The 22,061-nt window shown below is 34.9% G+C and overlaps 1 pseudogene; it reads right to left on the bottom strand.

The window, feature by feature from the left end:
- Positions 1-15,274: 15,274 nt before the first annotated feature.
- Positions 15,275-17,872, bottom strand: LOC128173834 (trichohyalin-like; annotated as a pseudogene).
- Between the last annotated feature and the right edge of the window lie 4,189 nt (positions 17,873-22,061).

Raw genomic sequence — 22,061 nt, 5'->3', positions numbered from 1 at the left:
ATGCACACAGTAGTCACATTAAAACTACAGGAATGGCACACCATACGTTATCAAAACATCAGATTATCTGTACTAATTCAACTTATAGATCAAATAAATTCTTTGAATAATACTGAAATGGACTTTAGTAATTGGAAACATGGGCTTCTGTACACATGTATATATATATATATATATATATATGGCAGTAATGCCTTTCCATAGAAATTTAATAGAGATAAACTGTAAGTAAACAAATATCAAATGACTAGATTGACAACATAAATGACGATAGATTTATAACTGCATAAAAGGTATCAATAAGAAAGTGAATTCCACCCGCATGACATAATGAATGAACACATGATAAAAGTACATATTTAACCCTTACTGTCTAGGTTAACACGTGCGTTGAATGCAACTACATCCATAACGTTTCAAACGATTTACTAGCACAGACAGCTTAAACATATAGATTGACTGACTCTAGAAAATGAATGAGAACTTACTTTGTGGTTTTAGAGCGCCGATGGACTAGGTATTGAACGAAATGTGCACGGAGCACATGTAAACATTGAAACTTTCCAGAATGGCGGGAACTCACGTCTCTACTAAAATTCAAACCGGACCCGGCTCGAATCCGTAATACACTACAATGTGCAAGTTTAGAATTGTTACGTGCTGACAAAATTTAGTAATTAGTCAAAATTGATGGCATCTCTGAACTTTCTACAGGGAAATGTGTGTCGTCTGATATTGTTTAATGATACGAGTAGATTTGGACATTCAAAATAATATCTAATCAGCGAAAAAAAAAAAAAAGATCAGCGGGAGAATTTATGCAAAAGCGAGCATGTAAATTTTACATCAGATGGTGCTGTTTTATAGAGACACCGCTAAGTAACGTGAATTAAATAACCTTATTAACAGAAATGAATATTACCTCTCTCGACGAAGTAATAATATGGAAAATCCTTATTTTTATGTCAGTGGGTCGATAAATAAAATTGAAAAAAAAACTTCAATTGCGCTTGCGTAAATTGGAATTATGGGAAATTCGAAGAAGTTTTGAAACTGGTCAGTGTCTAGATCAAACTGCGCATTGGTGTATTAAAGGACTATCATGGGTATCGTATGTAGCCACAGTCCGGATGTCCAGTGCATACATTGTATGTACATCGATACATGTTTACCTCCTCACCTACAGCCATACAAATGCAATTGCATAGTAGTATAGTTCTGGAAACTCTTTATCTTGTATTTTAATATATTAGGTATTCATTGTTCACCTAATATTAGTATTCCACTGGCTGTAGCTAACCTTGTAAGTAAATTAAATTGCAATACAACCTCATAATACACAACTTCCATGAAAAGGTTTTTTTTTTTTTATCAATTTTCATACAATTAGCAATAAAGAAAATCCCCAATAACGCACTTATGTATAACTTTGAGAAGCGCATCTATTTTTTTGGAGGCAGATATGTCGCTAAATTAAAGTCTGCAAGTCAAGTGAACTATTATGGTCTTTCAAAGAAATAAGAAATATGTCGACACTTGCAGTACTTTGATGATTTCTATGGCGATCGACTGCATTGCATAATGTAGTCGTATTTCTCAAGAACAAATTTCCTTTGCCTTTCAACTTTCAATTATAATATATTATGAATTATTCTGTTCATAACTATAGAAGTTTAGCGTGTTCAACAGGTTAATTTATTAGCCACATTCTCAGGTTACGATTTCACATCTTTAATGTGAAGATGATTGATTTCGAATAATAGTCTTATTGTTAATAAAAGCACCTTCTAACTGTTACTCAATTACATATGTTCTGAGTTGCGCTAAAGCGACACAAGATTTTGCAACAACGAGTTCGCTTTCACACTCAAACGAACAACCATGTATTAGAAAAACTACAGAGTGATTAATATGTGACCGATATAATCTAATCTTAAGTTGTTTAAAACTCATGTGAATATTCTTTCAAAAAATCATCAAATGCCCCGGTAACGCAGACCGAGCAATTATTCCCATTTTAATGTTATTAATTAAACCATTAAGCTTCTTAATATTTAATCACTGATCGCCCCAGGTGATTAATTTCCTCCTTGGGAATGAAAAGTCCGATGTTTTGTATACATGTTAAATCTCGATATAGATATAAAATCAACAAATTTCCAAAGAATATTCCAGTTTAGTCTAAACGTAGTCAAAAACGCACTGCACTGTATTAAATTATCGCTCTCTCTCTCTCTCTCTCTCTCTCTCTCTATATATATACATATAGGAATATCATCACTCCTAATGAGTGATCGGGTATAAACGATGGGGCATCACTCCTTCTGCGTGACTGGGTATAAACAATTCTAAAAATAGCACGGGTGACTGAAAATAAGGAAAATGATAGGTAACCAATTTAATAATAAACAAATAAGACTGGAATTTTTAAGTGTTACAACTTCCCCCGCTTAAGAGTTTTGACTCCGCTCAAACGTAACTAAAAAAACCAAAGTTGAAATCAATATTAACACATATGATATACGTTAATAAACCAGCATATGTTAAACAGTCAAATATTTACAAGATATAATACAATGTTCACTCAATAATGTCCATCACAGATCAATAACTTTCACATTCCGATTGTTGAAGTGAATGGGTACTTCGGTCAGGATCTCCATCGTGATCTCTGAAAAGTCAAGATTGTCGGGATCCACGTTGTCCGAATGAGAAATAATGGTGTTTCTTACGGTTTCCGTCTGGCCATCCGGATAGGTAGTCTCTGTCTTCACCATGGTTAGCAATATGATCGTAGTCCTCGACGCATTCGATTCGGCGACTTCACTAGTGTCCATATCACTATCATCGCGATCTGTACAGTCCATATCACTGTCCTGCGAAAGAAGATTGTCCACAAAATCATCCACAACAGGTTCGTCGCGAATCACTCGTTCAAGAAATGAAGAGGTCACAGAAAAAGTGTCACATGGTTGTGTCTGCTTCCATTTCTTCAAGAGCGTCCTCATCTGACGAAAAATCTTCATATTCCAGCTCGTCCGAAGACATTTCACTATACTGACTGTCCATTAACGTTATGTACACTGGTTTCTTCGACTCAGCAAATTCCTCTCGAATTATATCAGCTTTTCCGCACTTTGCAAGTTCCGGCTTTGCACAGTCCATTGTGATGTTATGTACACTACACATATGTCTTCGTAAATTAAACATTCGTCGAAATGGTCTCTGGCAAAAACTACATTTCACAATTTTCAATGAAGATGTATGCTGTTCTCTGCAATGTTGATTTAAGGCCCTAACTGAACAAAGTTGTATACCGCAAATATCACATACAGCCCTCCGCTTAGAAAAAGAATTCGAAAGTGGTCAGTCTCTGAATCTGGCTGGGCTCTTAAGTACCCTTCCTCGTTTCGTCATCCTCACTTCGTCTTCTGATTAGTTGAAATCCTTAGCGGTCGGGGCCGGGGACTTGCTGTCTGGGACGGGTGGTAAGTTTCGCGGCATCTTGAAAGGGTTAGGTCTTCGTCGTCTGGCTGATGTGCGGCGATGCGTAGCGGGTCCCCTCTGCAGCTGGTCACTTGTATATTCGGGGTCGCTTGTATATTGGGGGTCGCGTGTCGAAGGGTACTGTTTATTCCCTCGGTACGGCTTCATATTGTTGGAATGTACGACTACTGGCTTAGAATTCTTGGCATGTTTTATTTGGAACCAACCATCACTAAGTCTTTTCTGAACAATCCATGGTCCAGTCCATTTTCTAACGAGTTTTGCTTTAATTCATTTAAGAATTGGGCGTTGATTAGTCCGCACTAGATCTCCAACTTCGTAATTTGTCTCGCGCACATTTCGGTCATAGTAACGTTTTTGCCGAATTGCATCATTTCCTGTTTCATCTCTCACAAGTTTATATAGTTCACCTAAAGAATTTTCCAATGTTCGTACGTATTCAGAAGGTAAACAACTATGGTGTTCGTCATTCACGTGCCCAGTCACTAGTTCTACGGGTAATCGCATCTCCTCCCCGAATACCATTCTGTACGGAGTAATTCCTGTCGTGTCATGCAAAGTACTATTATAGGCAAACACAACTCAATCAACGAATTTATCCCAGTCATTTTGATGTACATTTATATATTTAGATAGCACATCTTTAACAGTTCAGTCTTTCTATCATTCCATCTGACTGAACTGATGATGATATGCTGTTGTACGCATCTTGTTTATTTGTAACATTTTACGCAATTCTTTAAACAGACGGCTCTCAAACTCTACTCCTTGGTCTGAATGTAATTCCTGTGGGCAACCATAAATTTTTATCTATCTAAGGAATATAGTATTCGCTACAGTCTCGGCTTCAATGTCTCGGAGTGGAAATATTTCGGTAAATTTAGTGAAATAATCCGCAATCACTAAGATGTACACAAATCCGTTATTTGTTTTCGGAAACGGGCCAGCGATATCAATAGCTATTCTCTCGAATTTCACTCCGCTGAGATGAGTTTTCAGGTAAGCTCTCTTCTTCTTACTAGGATTTTTGCGCTCTTCACAAATGTGAACGAAGTCACATAGTCCTGTACACCTTTCCTGAGGTGAGGCCAATAATACTGACTCTTATTCACTTTATCTAGAGTTCTTCTTGCATCCATATGTCAAATTCAAGGACAACTTGGTGTATACGAACTTGATGAATGTGACTTGGTTATATACACAAAAAGGTAATTCACATATCAACTGTCAGGTTTGATGATCACTTTCTGAGCTTGATCCAAAAACTGATGAAATTTCACAGAAAATATGTTGTGGAAAGAATTTTTCAGTCAGTTATGTGTAAAACTTGTGATACCATTTCTGTCCTCGTATTTTCAATTCATCGACAGATGATGCCAAGGAATCAATATTGTTTTGCATTTCCTTCATCATTGTCAGTATTGATCGGTCACTGGAGCCTCATTTTCTTCCATCAGCCATTTCAGAATGCTCAGAGTTTTCACTCATTGTATGAATATGCGTTAAATACGCAAATGTCAATGCGAATAATTCGCAAAATAATGCGTAAATACGCAGTTCAGCGTTAATACGCAATTTAGCGTTAATTACGCTTTATGTTTTTTTTAGCAAAGTTATATAAATTTCACAAATCACTACAGTCCTATAAAAAAAAACTCGCAAAGAGCAAAATGAGCTAAACGTAGCATGTCGCACTTATTCAATGTTGTTCCAATTGAATTGCATCTCTCATGTCCAATCAATTCCTATTTGCTCTTTGGCTATTAAAATACAGGAGATATCTTGCGCATCGCAAACTAATATTTAATATATTATACAAGTTTTAATCTTTCTTAGCAAAGTATTAATAAATATACGGAAAATAAAAATATTTTTTTTAAATTGAAATGAATCGTCTCAGACAAAGTCCCTTCGTAAGCAATCATAAGCCTGTCTATTCATTGCCCGGCTCACTGGTTTCGGTAGCTTGGGTAGCCTCTTTTCTTTTCTTTCTTTCCTCCTTTTTCTTCCTCCCACCTTCACGATCTTTTGCAAAGCGGAAGCAGTCCTTAGCTATGCATCTGTTACAGACAAACAGTCTGTTTTTCTTTACTGCGGCTAAAAACATGTTATTTTTATTCTGCAATATGTATCAACATTATTAGTTATACTGTAAAGGAATGTATAATTAACATTTTATTTCCTTATTTAACTGTTGGCCAAACAATGGTCCGATGTTGTAACGCCAACAAATATTTTGCCGAAATTCATGACACATAAAAATTTGGGCCTAAATGTGTATTACCAACAAAAAAGAAAACATATTTTACTAACGCTGGCCCAAAATTGACCAGATATTGTAACGCCAACTAATAATTTGCCGAAATTCATGAAATATTAGTATGTTGGACCAAGGCTGACCCAACTGCGCATTACCAACAAATATAGGTCACTTGTTTTACGTATGTTGGCCCAATGTTGTCATGCCAACAACGTAATCAATCTGCAATGAAAATATGATTTCTTTCGTTTGAGGGACGAATTAGACAGTCAATATCTACTTGGTATAATAATGAATTAATTATCCGGAAATATAAGGTTTTCATTCGAATACCTGTTTGTGTCACCTGGTTCTTAAGAACTGGTTTATTAGCAAGGCTATATAAAGATTTGCTCAGGTGTGAAATACCAGTTTAGGACGACACTTGCAGCGGAAAATTTAAATTTTCAGAATTATTTCATTAAAATAAATAAATCATGTGATCCAACTTAATGCCATAATTATGTATTTGTACATTTAATATGCCAAATATTAAATAGCTGCAGCGTGTCGTTGTTAATTCCACACAGTGTTTTGTTATTTACTAGTACAATAGTATTTAGCTTTTATTTGGAAAATAAAAATACTTAACAGGATTCACCACTAATAGCCTTCTTATTGCGCAATCTAAAACATGAAAGGTAAATCAGCAAAGGTAACATTACATAATTACAATATTTTTTTTTATATATATTCTATTGTTTAGTACAATTATTATAATAACTAATAATAATTAGGGCCCCGCAAGGATTTGCGGGTGCCCTATAGTAATCACTCTGTCCGTCCGTCCTTCTGTCCGTCCGTCCGTCTGTCACTCTTCCGTCCACAAATTTCGTGTTTTTTTCGAATAACTTTTTTTATGGTTGCCAAATCAAGTTCAAATTTGGTATGGTAGTTCAGTAGGCAGAAATACATATTTTGATGCTAAGTTTGGTTCTCTATGTCTTCTGGTTTGGAGCTGGGGTGGTGGGGTAGATTCCTAACTATGCATAAAGATAGATAACTGCTGAGAATGAATGGGCAAAGAGAGATAACTGCTGAGAATGTTACCATTGTATACATGGAAGGCTGTGCAATTTGTCCTTTGGGATTAATTAACCTTCCACACTATTTTATTTTTTAATTATTTATTTTATTTTTTTCTGCCTTAATGCTGTTAATTTTAACAGGTAATCAGATAATAACCCCATGCTGTCATTTCTGAAAAAAAAAATCTTATTGTAAATTTAGAAGAAAAGGATGAGAGAGCAGAACAATTAATCCCCTGGGATCAATTATCTTGCCTGCTGCAGAAAATTTAGAGGCTTATCTCTATCTGTCATATCGAGATTAATGAACACCTTTGTCTGCACTGATGTTTGTTTTGAAGCAAATTAAACTCTCATTCCATGAGCTGCACCCTAATATTTTTCCCCCTCGGTTTAAACTGATGTTTGTTTGAAGTTGAGGCAAAGCCTAGGTATCATTGCATTGGTATCAATTCTTTGTTTTTCTAAAAAAAAATATTTCATCCCATGTTAACCTCCTTTATCCCATGGATATGACTCATTGGATATTTTTTGGATATCCCACAGTTGTGACTTTACAACGGGATTTGCGTAGGCATAAAGAAGTAAAATAATGTGGAGTTTAATAAACAGTGTAAACATTGATTGTGGTGTATAAAACATTGGATATTTTTTGGATATCCCACAGTTGTGACTTTACAACGGGATTTGCGTAGGCATAATGAAGTAAAATAATGTGGAGTTTAATAAACAGTGTAAACATTGATTGTGGTACGTGTATAAAACATGGGATAAATAGAATCTCATATGATTTGTAGTATAATATGATTTTTATCCAACTTTTGTGTTTTATCCCCTCACTCAAGAAAAAAACACTTTAATTGTTGGATGAAAATCATATCCAACTACAAATCATGAGATCCTATATATTGCAGTTCTTTACATCTTATGTTGGGCATTTATTTCTCATCATTGTTAATATAAAGAGGATGGAATTCAAAGTTTTTTTTCACTTCTCTATATTAATTGTCATAGCGGGGCCCTTCCTGACTGGTCAGTTTTCTAGTTTGTTTGGAATTGATCAAACCAGCTGAAAATAACACATAATGATTTCTCCCAGTACACCGCTACGAAGAAATGAAAGGCATTTATCCACTGCTGTAGATTATGCTGAAAAGTAAAGAAATATATTTTCCTTGTACTGCTTTAAGTTTGGCATAGCTTTGTTTTAAAATGAGGGAACCACGTTGAATGTATTCTTTATCCCAGATTTTCGACTTTACTTTCACATCGATACATTTGTATCTTGTCCTAATGGGCGGCCTGCAGAAAGAGGACCTGTTATATTTCGCAAATTCCCTTTTTGAGGGCGTTGAGACGACGGAATTAAGGACTTGGTGTGCCTTGTCCGATGTTTGCTGCCCCTGTTAAATTACATCATTCCAACTGATGTTGTTTGACAGATTGCGTTGAGTGGACCTTGTCACAGGTTTACTCTGTTAGATTCCTCAGATTTAGGGAGAATGTAACGTATTTAGTAGCCAAAGCTATATAGACATAACGTATTTAATAGCCAAAGCTATATAGACATAACGTATTTAATAGCCAAAGCTGTATAGACAATCAAAAGGACTGGGAAAGCAAAAATCCTCTCGGTTGTCGAACACATTTTTTCATTCCATCAAAATTGAGGTGAACACCATCAGAAAAAAAGAATCCGCGCATTCTCCAATACACTTAACCTGTCAATGAACACTAAAAATAAGAATCCGCGCATTCTCCAATACACTAAAGCTGTAAATGTACACTCTACTTTCATCAAGGTATTTGCGGCTCTTACACGCTAATTGTAAATTACTGGGTCAACATGTCTTGTCTGATTTCTTGGTTTTCAATTCATCCATTTAATTCGTGACCGCTGACAAGACTGATTCTAGATATGGAGGATTTGTTACAGTTCCACACTGCACGAAAACACGCATTTAATTTCACCTTAAATGCAATTTTAACGTTACCATTATTTAAAATTTAAGTATGTAGTATCACATATTGTGTGCCCGAAAACGTTTAAAATAATTAGCATTTAATATGAGTTTACTGGGTTCCGTAAAAGAACAAATTTAATAATGTTGGAAAAATTGTAAACTTACTCATACGTACAGATTTAAGTGTTCCGTAAACTAATATTATACCTCTTGTATATGATACCTCTTGTATATGATACGTAAAATTTTCATTAAACATGCTCAAAAAATTAAGTTTAATGGATAAATTAAATTTGTTTGGTTAATAAAATTTAATGTTGAATTTTAATTCATTATTTGTTCTCGTTTAATTTACATTTTACATTATTAAACTGTCAAAAATTAAATTATATACGGATAGACTTAAACTTCCTAATACATTCAAATAAACGCTTTTATCAACTTACATTATACCTCTTTTTTATGCAACGAGAATATTTTGATTAAACCTGCCAATATAAACTGGAATTGTATATATTTTACGTCATTATTATTTTCGTTTAATTAAATAATTATACCACCGCATACATCTATCTATAACTTTAAACATCCAGTTGTTTTCTTTGAAATTGTTTTTGCTATCATTTTTGAAAATTAAAATCACACACAAGTGAACTTAAGATTCGATTTTATTGCATGTTAAGTCTCAATGATGTAAAAAAATTTTTACATGTATTCTTACATAGCAAAATATTTCAAAGTTTTAAGCATAAATGTCACAATTTAAAAAATTACAATATATACGTCATGATCAGATACATATGGAATTGATGCCATTACAATTGCTAATGTAGTTCTTTAAAAAATACTTAAGTAAAATGTCCAAATTTGGAATTGTGAAATGCACGTTTGACTTCAGCAAATGCAGGCTAATACACATTAAATGGAAATAATGGAATCTATATAGGCTTGTAGAAAAAAAACACAGCTGAAACAGACCCATAAAAATTGCTGCATGGTCTGCAAATAACACATTTTAGTTTAACTTGCGTATTTCCATATACAACATAAATTACAAGGCAAAGTCAATTTTCCAATATAATGCATGTGGATAAAGAAAAGCAATTGTTGAAAGTTTACAATACTGAAGTCATGAAATTTTGTTACTTATTTACTGGTCACTAAAATACATACACATGTAAATACAAATTCTCTTTCCAAGTACATGTACATGACATGATGTACTTTCAAAATAGCATGTTTTTTAGAAACATTCATACTACATACACACTCTATAGTTCATAACTGCAAATGGATAAGAGTTCCCTTGAAAACCACTTCAGAGAAGATATATATTAACAATCATATTACATGTAATAGCGTTGAAAAAAACCCTATATATATGATGCATACAAATACCAAATTATACTAAATTGAATGAACAAATTGTGTTCAATTATAATGATGCACATGTGCATCTCGTAATTTTAAACACGTCACGTGATCACAGGGGCCAGGCCCGTTTTAACTAATTTCAATGTAACCATAATTAAAGAAAGGGGTCGAACTCTGACCCAGATAAAAAACTACCAGCTCGCTTCAAAAGCCTAATAAATCAATTATTTTTTAAAACACTTGCAATATGCGTGTATTTTTAAAAACAATCATGTCTAAGATACACTCATGCCGAATTTCAAGTCGATGAGTCTTAAAATAGCGAAGATATACGTCATTATTCTCTCGAATTCGCCAGTTTATTTTTACTCGGACATTTACCGGTCCAGGGCTCACGATGGGATTTTGCCTCTGACAACAGCAGTATTGCAACAAGTCGAGAAACATTCGCACTAATCTTTTAAAATCTCACATCAAATGCACGCTACTTACATCCTTAAATTCCGATAAAATTCCGTAAATACTCTCCAAACTTAACTTTTATTCTGCAGCCACATCAACGTCTGACCAGACCGGCCATTGTGATAGAAAATGTTAAACTCAATTTCATTGGTTAATATTCCTGATGGTCCAATCAGAATCAGTATTTCTCGAAGAGGACAAAATGGCTGGCTCTGTCAGAAGTCAATGTGGCTGCAGAATAAAATACACAATGAATATTCTTATATATATCAGTATGAGTTGAACAGGTAATATCAGATCCTGTATTTAAAAAAATACCCAGCATATTTTTAGGTTCGTCATACTACAACAATACATCAAGCTACTTTGCAATGATTTTACAGTCATGTCACATATTGAGCTCCTCTTCGAGAAATACTTTGCCTTTTTGAACATTTGGATTTCAGAGCGGAACTTTTGGTGTCCAATTAAACATTCGTCAGAGCGCCACTTTAGAGATGCGATTTCATATATTGTATTATCTTCCCAATCATTTTCATATTCTGGTGACATCATCATGTACCCGACATTAAATACAGGTTCTACTTGTTTCTTTTTCTCCTCATCCCAGGAGGTCTTTAGTTTAAATACAGCCTGACAGCCTGTCTATAGTATAGCTTCCATTTTCTACAACATATATACACACATAAATACACACGGTTATACACATATTGTCTTTAAAATGTCAACATTGTAAAATATTAAGGCTTTTCTTTTAAATTCCTCAGACAATTTATGTAAGTATTAAATCATTGTTTTTTGAAAGAGGAGTAACAGGCGTTTGTGCATCATAAAAATTTGTCTGCACACACTATTGCAGTTATGAGACTATATATTTCAAAAAACAAGAGATATTTGTGAAACACAATTGTCCCCTTCTTCATTGGAGACCTCTGCAAAGAAATGAACGAAAAAGCAAATAATTGGGATTTTCCCAAATCCAAGGGGCATAACTCTGTCAAAAATTGCTCAATTAGGCTCTAAATCAAACTTAACCTTAGGCTAAATATTATTATGATGAATCTTATGTCAAATTTCATATCAATAGAAGCAACCTCTGCATTAAAGGAAATTGTTGGTGGACCGGCCGATCAACAACAGTAATGCAGTATGCCCTCCCTTATCTGAAGGGGGCATATTTACATTTCTGTTAATTCTTGCCTTAAGTATCTGCAAATGCGATTTATACATCAAAACACCTTATTAATCCCAAAGGTAAGTTCAAATCAATAGAACAGTCACTGTATATATAATACAGCATAAATTAGAACTTCAATACAAGTTCATGATTTTGGCAGTTGTAAACAAGGACATTTGAACATATGGCCTAGACTCTCAAATCATGCAGTGCATATAATTGGGCATACCCTTTTTTCCTTTGATGCAAATCCATTTCTTTCTTGAAAGAATCGACTCTCTCCTTCCTTTATCTTGCATAGACAGATAACTGGCCAATTTGCCGACTAGAATAGGTGTGATGATACTTATACCCCTTTTCTTAGTGGAGCCTTGTTGGTTAGAGGTACTGGCGGGCTTTCTATCATTTTGTTTAGCAAAGGTTTGTTTTGGCCTATTGGGACACTGTCGACGCGGATGCTTTCCCGCACAGTACTGGCAAACATGTTGATGGGGCAGTTATTTAGTGCACGAGTCAACATTGTTGAAGGAATAGCAGCAGTTATGCGACTTGGATTTTGCAGAAAAGGGCTGTTTCTTGTACTTGAGTTTAAAATCTAGTCCAGAAACTAAAGCTTCTTGGTATAGCTCAATATTTTTCTTCTCCCAAGCACATAATGAAGGTTCTTTATCGCGCCATCGCCTAACCTTTTCATCATACATTAAAGCAGCAGAGTCCCCACACGAGTCAGCAATTTTTTGCACAGTGTGTGCGTACGTCATAAAGTTTTCAATTTCGTGGGCAAAGTTTTCTGCATAGATTGCGACAAATATGTGGAACGCCTCTACCCATTTAGTTATAGATTAGATAGGGCCCCTCTCGTTTGCCTTAACAAGATGAGCTCGCCATTTTTATCAACCGTCCGTCTCATTATGATAAAAAATCATTTGGCAACAGGACTGCAAATTTGATGAACTTGTTCTGCCCCCCGTATTGACTCTTCTAGTCTCTCCCATATTTTCGCAAATGCTCTTGAAGGATTTCCTATATTTGACGTCCTGATGCCCTGTGCAAATTTGGATGACTCGGGTCCTAGCCACTAAACAAGCAGGTCAGACTCTTCCAGTAGACTTACATATAACTCTGATATGACAGCTCTGAAGGAGGTTTTCCAGATAGAATAAGTTTCAGGACGATCATTGAAATTTGAGAATCTCGACATGAGTAAGTCCTTTTTCAACAAGAACTTTATTAGCTCGCTGGCCGTCCCATGGTTTCTTGGCACAAAGGGGGTCGCATAAGGATTTACGGTTGTAGATTTATGATTCGTTATCCTTTGACCGGACGAAGCCGAAATGTCAACTTGACCTGAAGTTGGTTGAGTCGAAGTAAAGTGGCCTGGTAGAGGCTTCCACTGGATGAAATGTCTGGTTTCAGCGCTGCGGAAACCCTTTGGAAACTTAAGGTTACTTTAAGTTTCCGACAGGTTTCAGCACGGAAACTTCAAGTTTCATTAAGTTTCCGCAGTGCTGAAACTTAAGGCTGTACATTAATCCAAATGGTTTCCGCGACGGAAACTTACTGAAACTTGAAGTTTCTGCATAGTTTCAACCTCCATATACAATTGGGAAACATATTGTTTACAAAGGGTTTCTGCAACTGAAACTTACTGAAACTTTTTATATTTTTGCTTTCACAAAAGCTGAGCAAGGTTTCTACTTTATGTAAAAACAAAATAATTTCAAACAGTTCCAAATTTTGTTTAAAAATCTGAAATTGTTTCCAATAATAAATAAAATACAGCCAAGATACAATAATGGAGAAACATCCATATGGCAATTCCCTTATTAGGGACTTTTATTTAAAAATGATAAAATTGCACAAGAAAAAAAAAACTTCCATAGAAATCTTTACATTTGTATTTTTTTATCTCGATTAAATGCCTATCAAATCTCCCTTTAAAAATGCAACAAAGATCTTACTTTTTTAAAAATATGAATGCAATTTACAAAATAACAGCACTTACATGAATAAACAAAGAAAACTTCACTGTTACATGAACATGATACACTTGTCTCAATTTGTTTTGAACTACAATGATTATGTACACCATAAAATATTTTTGAAAAGTCTAAAGTATCCATCTTTGAAAAAAATACACTACAAGATAGTAGTTGACTATAGAGGTAAGACCCAGATTTGATTTGAATATGTCAATAAATTCCAAAATGAGGTCAAAGTGACCCACTTACAAGTTGGGATAAACCTTTTCTTTGTTAGTAATATAATCTAATGTTTAACAATAGAACATGATTTGATATCATTTTTTTGATAATCCATTAAGTCCAAAGTGAACTTTTCATTTCCACTCATGATGTACCAACTGATCAGATTTTAATTTCATAAGCCTGTCAGTATTTAATAGATGACCCAGAGGGAGATATGAAAAGCGTGTTGGCCAATAAAAAGCTACCAATGGAGCAGTCTGTCAAATCATGTGCTAAAATATGATGTACACATTTAATTAATTATGCTGATTGCAACACACTTCATTCCTGATGAATATTCTTCTTTACACATGGTGTACCTTCCTACATTTCACTACTTTACCTACATTAATATTTTTAAATCCAAGACGAAGTAAAATATACATTGTTTATATATGACAAGTATTACTACATGTATATGTACTTGCTTTTTGTAGCATGAATGTATAAAATACAAAGTATCACACAGATCATTCACCTTACAATTCTCATCAATACCAGCATTTTACTTATGATATAAAAGCTTATTCCAATTATATATTAGTTACATAAAACAGATTAAAATAAAACCCACATGGAAACAACTTTCCATCCAAGTAATTTTGTTATATAAAAATTGTAATACATTGTCTTTACATATTTTCATATACGACATAATTGAATATTGTTTGGTGAATTTTTATGACCCATGCATTCATCTCCTAATGCAGTGTTTTTACATTTAAGATTGGTTTCTTAATTTTTCATATTCATTCTTTCCTGATTCATTGCTGCAAATTAAAACTAAGTTATCAATAAATATTTAAACAAAGAAAATGGAAAAAAAAAAGTAGTTAACACTTATCAACTTGGAGGTGTGAGGATATATGTTACATGAAGTCTAATATTTTATGCAATATTTGCAAATATAACAAATTATTTAAGAAAATGAAAGTTAATATCTGCAAGGTCTAATCAATCATTTAATAAGTCAAAACCATGTGAGTAGTATAAGGCCCCTAGATAGGAGGTCAACTGAGTGCACTTTTAAGGTCAAATCCAAAATGGCGTCTAAATAATGAGGTCAAATCCAAAATGGCGTCGAAATAAAGGTAAACAAAGGCAGTATAGACAGAAGAAAGTCAAATTTTATTGAATTCAAAGCGAACAAATGAACAAATTTACAGTGTTAAGGAGAAAAAAAGTTTATAAAGAACACATTTTTTTTCACTCGGAAACGTTTATTTCCTGATTTCACACTCGACTTTGTCTCCGCCTTTGGGGGTTTGATCCGTGAAGAAGATCGAGAAATAATCCTGTTCGTTGAACTTTGCTGCCATGGACCATTTTTCAGTGGCTTGTTCCTTCGGTCCTCCGTTCAGATAGATGTTTGGTCCCAAGAGTTTGTTAGGTTCTTTGATGCCGAGTGGTTTTTTCAGTTGAATTTCCCCGCTGATATTGTAAGTTCTTCCGTTTCTGACGAAGCAGAATATTTTGCAATGTTCAGTGATGAGTTCCTTGAGACTTTTGAATTTTTCTTCCGTGGCGATTTTGAGTTCGAACTAGATGCTCCATGATTCTCTTTGTTTTCCTGTGGCTGCTGCCTCCATCCATTCTTCGGCTTCGTTGAAAGTTTTTTCTGTCATATTCTTGATGTGGGGGAGGATTTGGTCCAGTATTTCTCCGAATATTTTAACGTTTTCCTTGTTGTCTTTCTTGAGTGTGTCGACTTCTGTTTCCATGAGGGCCAATTTTTCTTTAGCTTTTTGGATTTGTTCTTCAGCTTTCTTTTGAATATCTCTGATGAAAGTTCCAGCTTCTGAGGCTTCCTAGAAGGGAGTGGATCTCTGTACTTCTTCTTTCATTTTCGGGCCGATTATTTCCATTTCTTTGACATGTTCTTTGTATTCTTGGAGCTCTTTTTCTTTTTCTGCCAGTGGTTTTTCCAGGGACTTTTCTTTTTCTTGCAGTTTTTTAGCATCGCTGTCCATCCAAGTGTACATATCGGCTTCCATGCGTTTTATCATGTCCTTCTTTTGTTGGAGTTCTTTTTCTTTTTCTGCCAGTTTTTTCTCCAAATCCTTTGATTTCTGTACGTAATCGATGTCAATCCAAGTTTCCATTACGCATTCCATGCGTTTCATTATTTCTCTGTTTTCTTGGAGTTGGTCCTTTAATTCTTGCAGTTCGTGTTCTTTTTCTGTCAGTTGTACTTCCAGTTCAGCTTTTTTCATTTCTGCTCTCTCTAGTTCGTTTTCTAGTATCCATTTGAAGGTGTGTAGTTTTTTGTACTCTTCCTCGGAGAAGAATAGGGGAGGAGTTTTTTCTAGTTTGGTGATTTTTTTCTTGCAGTTTTTCGACTTTTTCTACCAGTTTTTCTATTTCTTCATCCTGTTCGTCAATTTCTTTTTCTTGCTCTTCAATTTCTTTTTCCTGGTCTCCGACTTCTTCTTTCAAATCTTAATTTTTTTAGCGGCTTTTTCATTTTCTTTGATGGCCTTTTGTAGTTCTTCTTTGGTGATCTGCAGTTCCATTTCCACGTCTCTTTTCTGTTGTAGTTCTGCTTCAGCCTCTTCCTTTATTTTTTTTTTTTTTTCTGCTAGAATGACGCCCAATTTCAGCCTGTTGAACTCGTTTTCTGGGTAATAGTAATCCTTGAGCAGGTCTTGTATTTTTTCGTAGAGATTTTGTGCCCGTTCCGGGTCCAAAGGTTCCTGTCACAAAGTGAGGGTTCTTAGCCAGTCTTCGTTTTTCTTGGATGATTATCATTTTGTAGAATTCTTTGTCTTCTTGCTTTTCTCTTTTCAGTATGTCTAAGTAAGTTTCTCCGCCTTCATTTCTGGGAGGCTTTAGAAGAAATGCTGGTTTTTCTTCTGTTTCCTCTGAGAATCCAAACTTCTTGGCTGGCTGAATCTCAGTAATTTCTTCTTCTTTTGGTTCTTCTTTTATTTTCTGATTTTCCTCTGCCATTTTGCTGTTGATTTTCTCTCTGATTTTCTCCACTATAAGGTTCTGAATGATGTCCATTCAATGGTGTGAGGAACTGAAGAGAAACGCTGTGTTATATACCCTCCGTGTACGTGACTTGAGTCAATGCAGCTGCTGGGTAAACAACACCTGTGTGACCCCGCTCCGTGTACGTGTCTTGAGTCAATGTAGCTGCGACGTAAACAACAGCTGTGCGACCTAGTTTATGGTAAAATACCCCGACTTAGCTGTCTAGTGACCTTGATATGAGTTCGTAAACATGTTTTGATTAATATAACTATAGCATTATTAAATACTTTTTTCATTTGGATCCTTCCCTTGAAAGCGAGAGAGATGAATGTAGACGAAAGCATTTTGTTGAATAAATCTCGTCTGTTGAGATATAAAAGAAAGCGATTGATCGATCAAAATTTAAAACTTTTAAAGAAAAAAAAAACCGGTCAATAAAGCTGTAAAGAAAAAAGTGGTTTCTGACTTTTACAATGTTAGATTAGACAGGGGGCGACAATCTCGCAAATTTAAAGTGAAACAAAATGTATATACGGTCAGCTTTCGACCTTTCCCCAAGAAATAAGATATCGGTTTTGTGAAACGTTTATTGAGTGACATGTTGAAAGAAGTGAAAGAGCGCATGCAATGTAATCCTAACGATTATTTGGGATTGAATTTGCGCCATCCGTCATTAGATTCTGAGATTTGGTATGAATTTACTCAATCAAAGAATTTGAACGAAGCTACTATTTTGAATAAAGTTCAGGCAGTGCAGCAATCGAAAAAAGATTTTACTATTACGGACGGATCTGCTGAATTTGAATTGTTTCACGTCAAATATCCTCAGGGAAGCGGAGGACAAAAAGTCAGACATCTACATGCTAATAAAGAGAAGTTTAAGAAAGGAAAAAGATCTGTATTGAAAATTGAAAATGTAGGTGATCATCTCTGTCTCCCTTGAGCTATCGCTGTAGCTCGGTTACACAGTCAGCGCCCCTCGGATCCCTTGGAATTGCCCCGTTGGAAATAACAGTGGGATCGTATCAAAAGGAATGATATTCTTTCCCCCCAGCAGAAAAAAAGAAGCTTTAGGGTTGATGAAAAAAGCTCATTGTGATGCTAATTTGCCCTGCGGTCCCGAGGAATGGAACAAGTTACAAGAAGTATTGCTTCCTCAATATCGATTGAAAATATTTCAATTTAAAACGGTCTCTTCTCGACTGAAATTAGAGGCTATTTACAAAGGAAAAGGAAATGGAAAATGTTTGAATGTTTTGTTGGATGAGCAACACTACGATACTATTTTGTCTATGCCTGGATTGACCGAAAACAAATATTACTGCGATTATTGCGATGTAGGTTATAGTCACATTGAAGATCATAGAGTCAAATGTCCTTACCTTTGTTCTTTTTGCTTGGGGGACACCCCATGTATTTCCGATGGGAGTAGCATTTTTTGTTCTGATTGTAAGGGGTATTTTAAAAGCAAGATTTGTCATCAGAGACATTTAGAGCCTTACAGTAAAAACTCTAAAACTACTGTATGCAGTTTAATGGATCGATGTTCTCTCTGTCAAAAATGGATGAGTAAAAAGTTGCCCCCTTATCACAAATGTGGGGACGGAAAATGGTGTAAGATTTGTAGAGAAATGGTCGAGAAAGATCACCAATGTTTTGTTCAAGTTAAACCTACTCTGAAAGAGAGAGGGAAAAAACTTCAAATGTACATTTATTTTGATTTTGAATGTACTCAAGAAAATGGAATTCACGTCCCTAATTTATGTGTAGCTCATCGTGTGTGTCAGCATTGTGATCATTTAAAGGTAGATCAGTCCTGTTCTCACTGTGAACATTTAGGCCCTCGACGCCAATTGTTTCATGGTTCTGAAACTTTGAAACAATTCATAGAATGGCTTTTTCAGGCCCAACCTCACGCTACTCAAAAAAGTCAGTTTTGTCTTTTGCACGAAGGGGCCATTGTTATAGCTCACAATTTCAAGGGATACGATGGGCAATTTATTTTGAATTATTTGGTGCATACCGCTTGCATAACTCCCTCGGTGATCATGAACGGAACTAAGATTTTATCTATGGAAGTTCTTGGTGTGAAATTTATAGATTCTTATAATTATTTGACTTCTGCTTTATCAAAAATGCCAGAATAATGTGGGTCCCTATCCCCCCGCTTCTTACTACAATCCTGACGACATGACTTGTTCTGGACGAAAAGCGTTTTATGATTGGTATCGCCAACAAGAAGGAAACTTGTTTGATTTTCAAAAAGAATTCATAGATTACTGTATCTCTGACGTAGACATTTTACAACGGTGTTTCGCTCAATTTAGAAAGACCATACAGAGTTTGGTACAAGTCAATCCTTTTCAAGAAGCCATCACTTTTGCCAGTACTGCTAATTTAGCCTATCGAAGGGGATTTATGCTGGAAGACAGTATTGCCATCATACCGAATTTGGGATACGACCCAGCCCGACAATTTTCAATGAAAGCTTGTCGTTGGTTAGCTTAGATGAGTCGAGACGGGCGGGTGATTTACCATGCGAAAAATGGTGGAGAAAGAAATTTAGGGCCCTATACCGTAGACGGTTACGATCCAGAATCGAATACCGTGTACGAATTTCATGGATGTTACTGGCACGGATGCCCTCAATGTCATTCTGATTTAGAGAATGAAAATCATCCTCATCGAGGCGATTGTACTTACGGGACGTTGTACGAACAAACTTTAATTAGAGAACATCATTTGAGAGAACAGGGGTATAAAGTAGTTTCTATTTGGGAACACGATTTTGATTTGGAAATGAAAAATAATTATGAATTGCAAGAGTTTGTGGGCAATTTAAATTCCCAAGACCCTTTGAATCCTAGGGAAGCTTTGTATGGGGGGCGCACAAATGCCACGCGTTTATTTTGTACCGAGGGAGACATGAGATATGTAGACGTTTGTTTTTTATATCCTTTTGTTTTGAAACATAGACCTTTTCCCATGGGTCTTCCAGAAATCATTACAGAGAATGTTGAGGAGATTTCTAATTATTTCGGGTTGATTCAATGTCAGGTTTTACCCCCTCGGGGTCTCTATCATCCCGTTTTACCCTACCGTACCGGAGGAAAATTATGGTTTCCCTTATGTCGTACTTGTGCCCAAAAACTTTGTCAAGATTCTCATTATCGCTCGCAGCTAGGTTAAGGACGCCCATGGATTACCGTATGAAATAAATACACTAAAAACGGTCTTTATTCCAGACAAAGTATACAAACTCATCCAAATATTGCAATGATAAAGTTTATACATCATTATGTTACTACCTATCTCCCCTACATTTTTCACCGGAACACAGCCACCGCATCAGCTGTTTATCACGTGATACGCTAAAAATAGAGCAGCTACATATGACTTCATTTATTGCAAAAGTTCGACGATATACGAATAAAATATTAAATTGTTGTTTATATCACTTAAAAGAAAATTAATTGCTTAATCTAAAAAGTGCTGGGAGCAACTATAGCAGTACCAGCAACATGCTTAACTTTAGCATTGATCGTTCAAGTTTAATAAAAATTTTCAATAACCGAGTTAATTCATGTGTCAAAAAAATGTTTCCTTTCAAGCAACAACTTGCTCCCAGCACTTTTTACAATCACTGGTATTTGATGAAAATAAAAAAGTTAAACACAATCCTTAAAATTGACGGGATATCGTTGAACTTTTGCAATTTTAGACAGATGTATATGATTATATGCAAATTAGCCGATTTTCAAACGCACTGATGATCAGGATCAAGGGCAGATAATCTGGCGTTGTGAAGCGCGGAAAATTTAAAGATTTACATAGTTAATCGTTGGTTATTCCTTACCTGCACATTTCATTAACCTTTTAAACCTTTCAATTCGTAAAATACACAGGAATATTAAGGTGGCTCTATACACCCATAGTTTATTCCAATTTTCAATAGAAGACCACAAAACATATACTTATCAAATATTAAAATGACGATAGGGATACTATAGGTATTTTAAAAGAATTTTTTAATGATTTTTCGTGTTTTTGTAAAATATTTTTTAAAAAGACAGCTATCAACAAATTGAAAGAAATTATTTTGTCATATGATGGATATTTCCTTCGGACACATAAAAAAAAATATAACACTTCTTAACATTCAAAAATGTTATTATTGCAATTTTTTTTAGTATTTCCCAAAAACATATTTTTTCATATTTTCTTACTCTGTTGACAAATCATCTGAAAAAGTTGCCTGATGTTATAAGAAAATGTATTTTAATAAATGTGAAATAAAAAATTGAATGAAAACAATTGCAAATAAACACAAAAAATATTTTAAATTTTATTTGGTATGAAAGTTCCTCATGTAAGGGTTATCGTTCCTAAGTCCCAAGGCCTAAACACCTTGGGGACTTTTCATTTCAGAGTTGAAGAAAATTTCCTAAAAATAATGTTGGAATGATAAATACATGCATATTTCATTATAGACTTTGCCCTGTATAAGTGAATATATTCGCTTTAGTGCAAAACTAAGTCAAATAAATAAAGGGGAACATTGACTAGGCTAATAGGATTTATGTATCCCAACCTGAGAGAAATTCAAAGCAACCCTGTCATCCCCGTTAGGTGTCGATGTTAATGTGCATTAAACTGATTAAAGTATATTATAATTGAAATATTTTCACCTGTTTAGAATTTTCTTTCACGGTATTCAACCAAAAAATACGTTTTAGAAATTTTTGGAAAGTTAAAAAATGTATTGTTCTCAACGGGAATCGAACTCATGACCTACTGGTTTGTAGTGAACCCACTAACCCACTGCGCTACGGTGTAACATATCGATGAAGCTAAAGAAACTCTTTAAAAATTTATACTTGATTTTATTGTTTATTTCGATAAATATATAATACCACACAACGTGAAGGCGTCACACACCACATTACTTGTAAGTAATGAATTTTCCAATTATCAAATTAAATCTATCCATTTAACAAATTTTTCAAAATAGCGGTTCCCATACAATTC

This window comes from Crassostrea angulata, chromosome 2, assembly GCF_025612915.1.
Source record: "Crassostrea angulata isolate pt1a10 chromosome 2, ASM2561291v2, whole genome shotgun sequence".
Taxonomy (NCBI): Eukaryota; Metazoa; Mollusca; class Bivalvia; order Ostreida; family Ostreidae; genus Magallana; species Magallana angulata.
The sequence above is the reverse complement of the archived record's forward strand: the minus strand, read 5'-3'. Positions and strand labels throughout refer to the sequence as shown.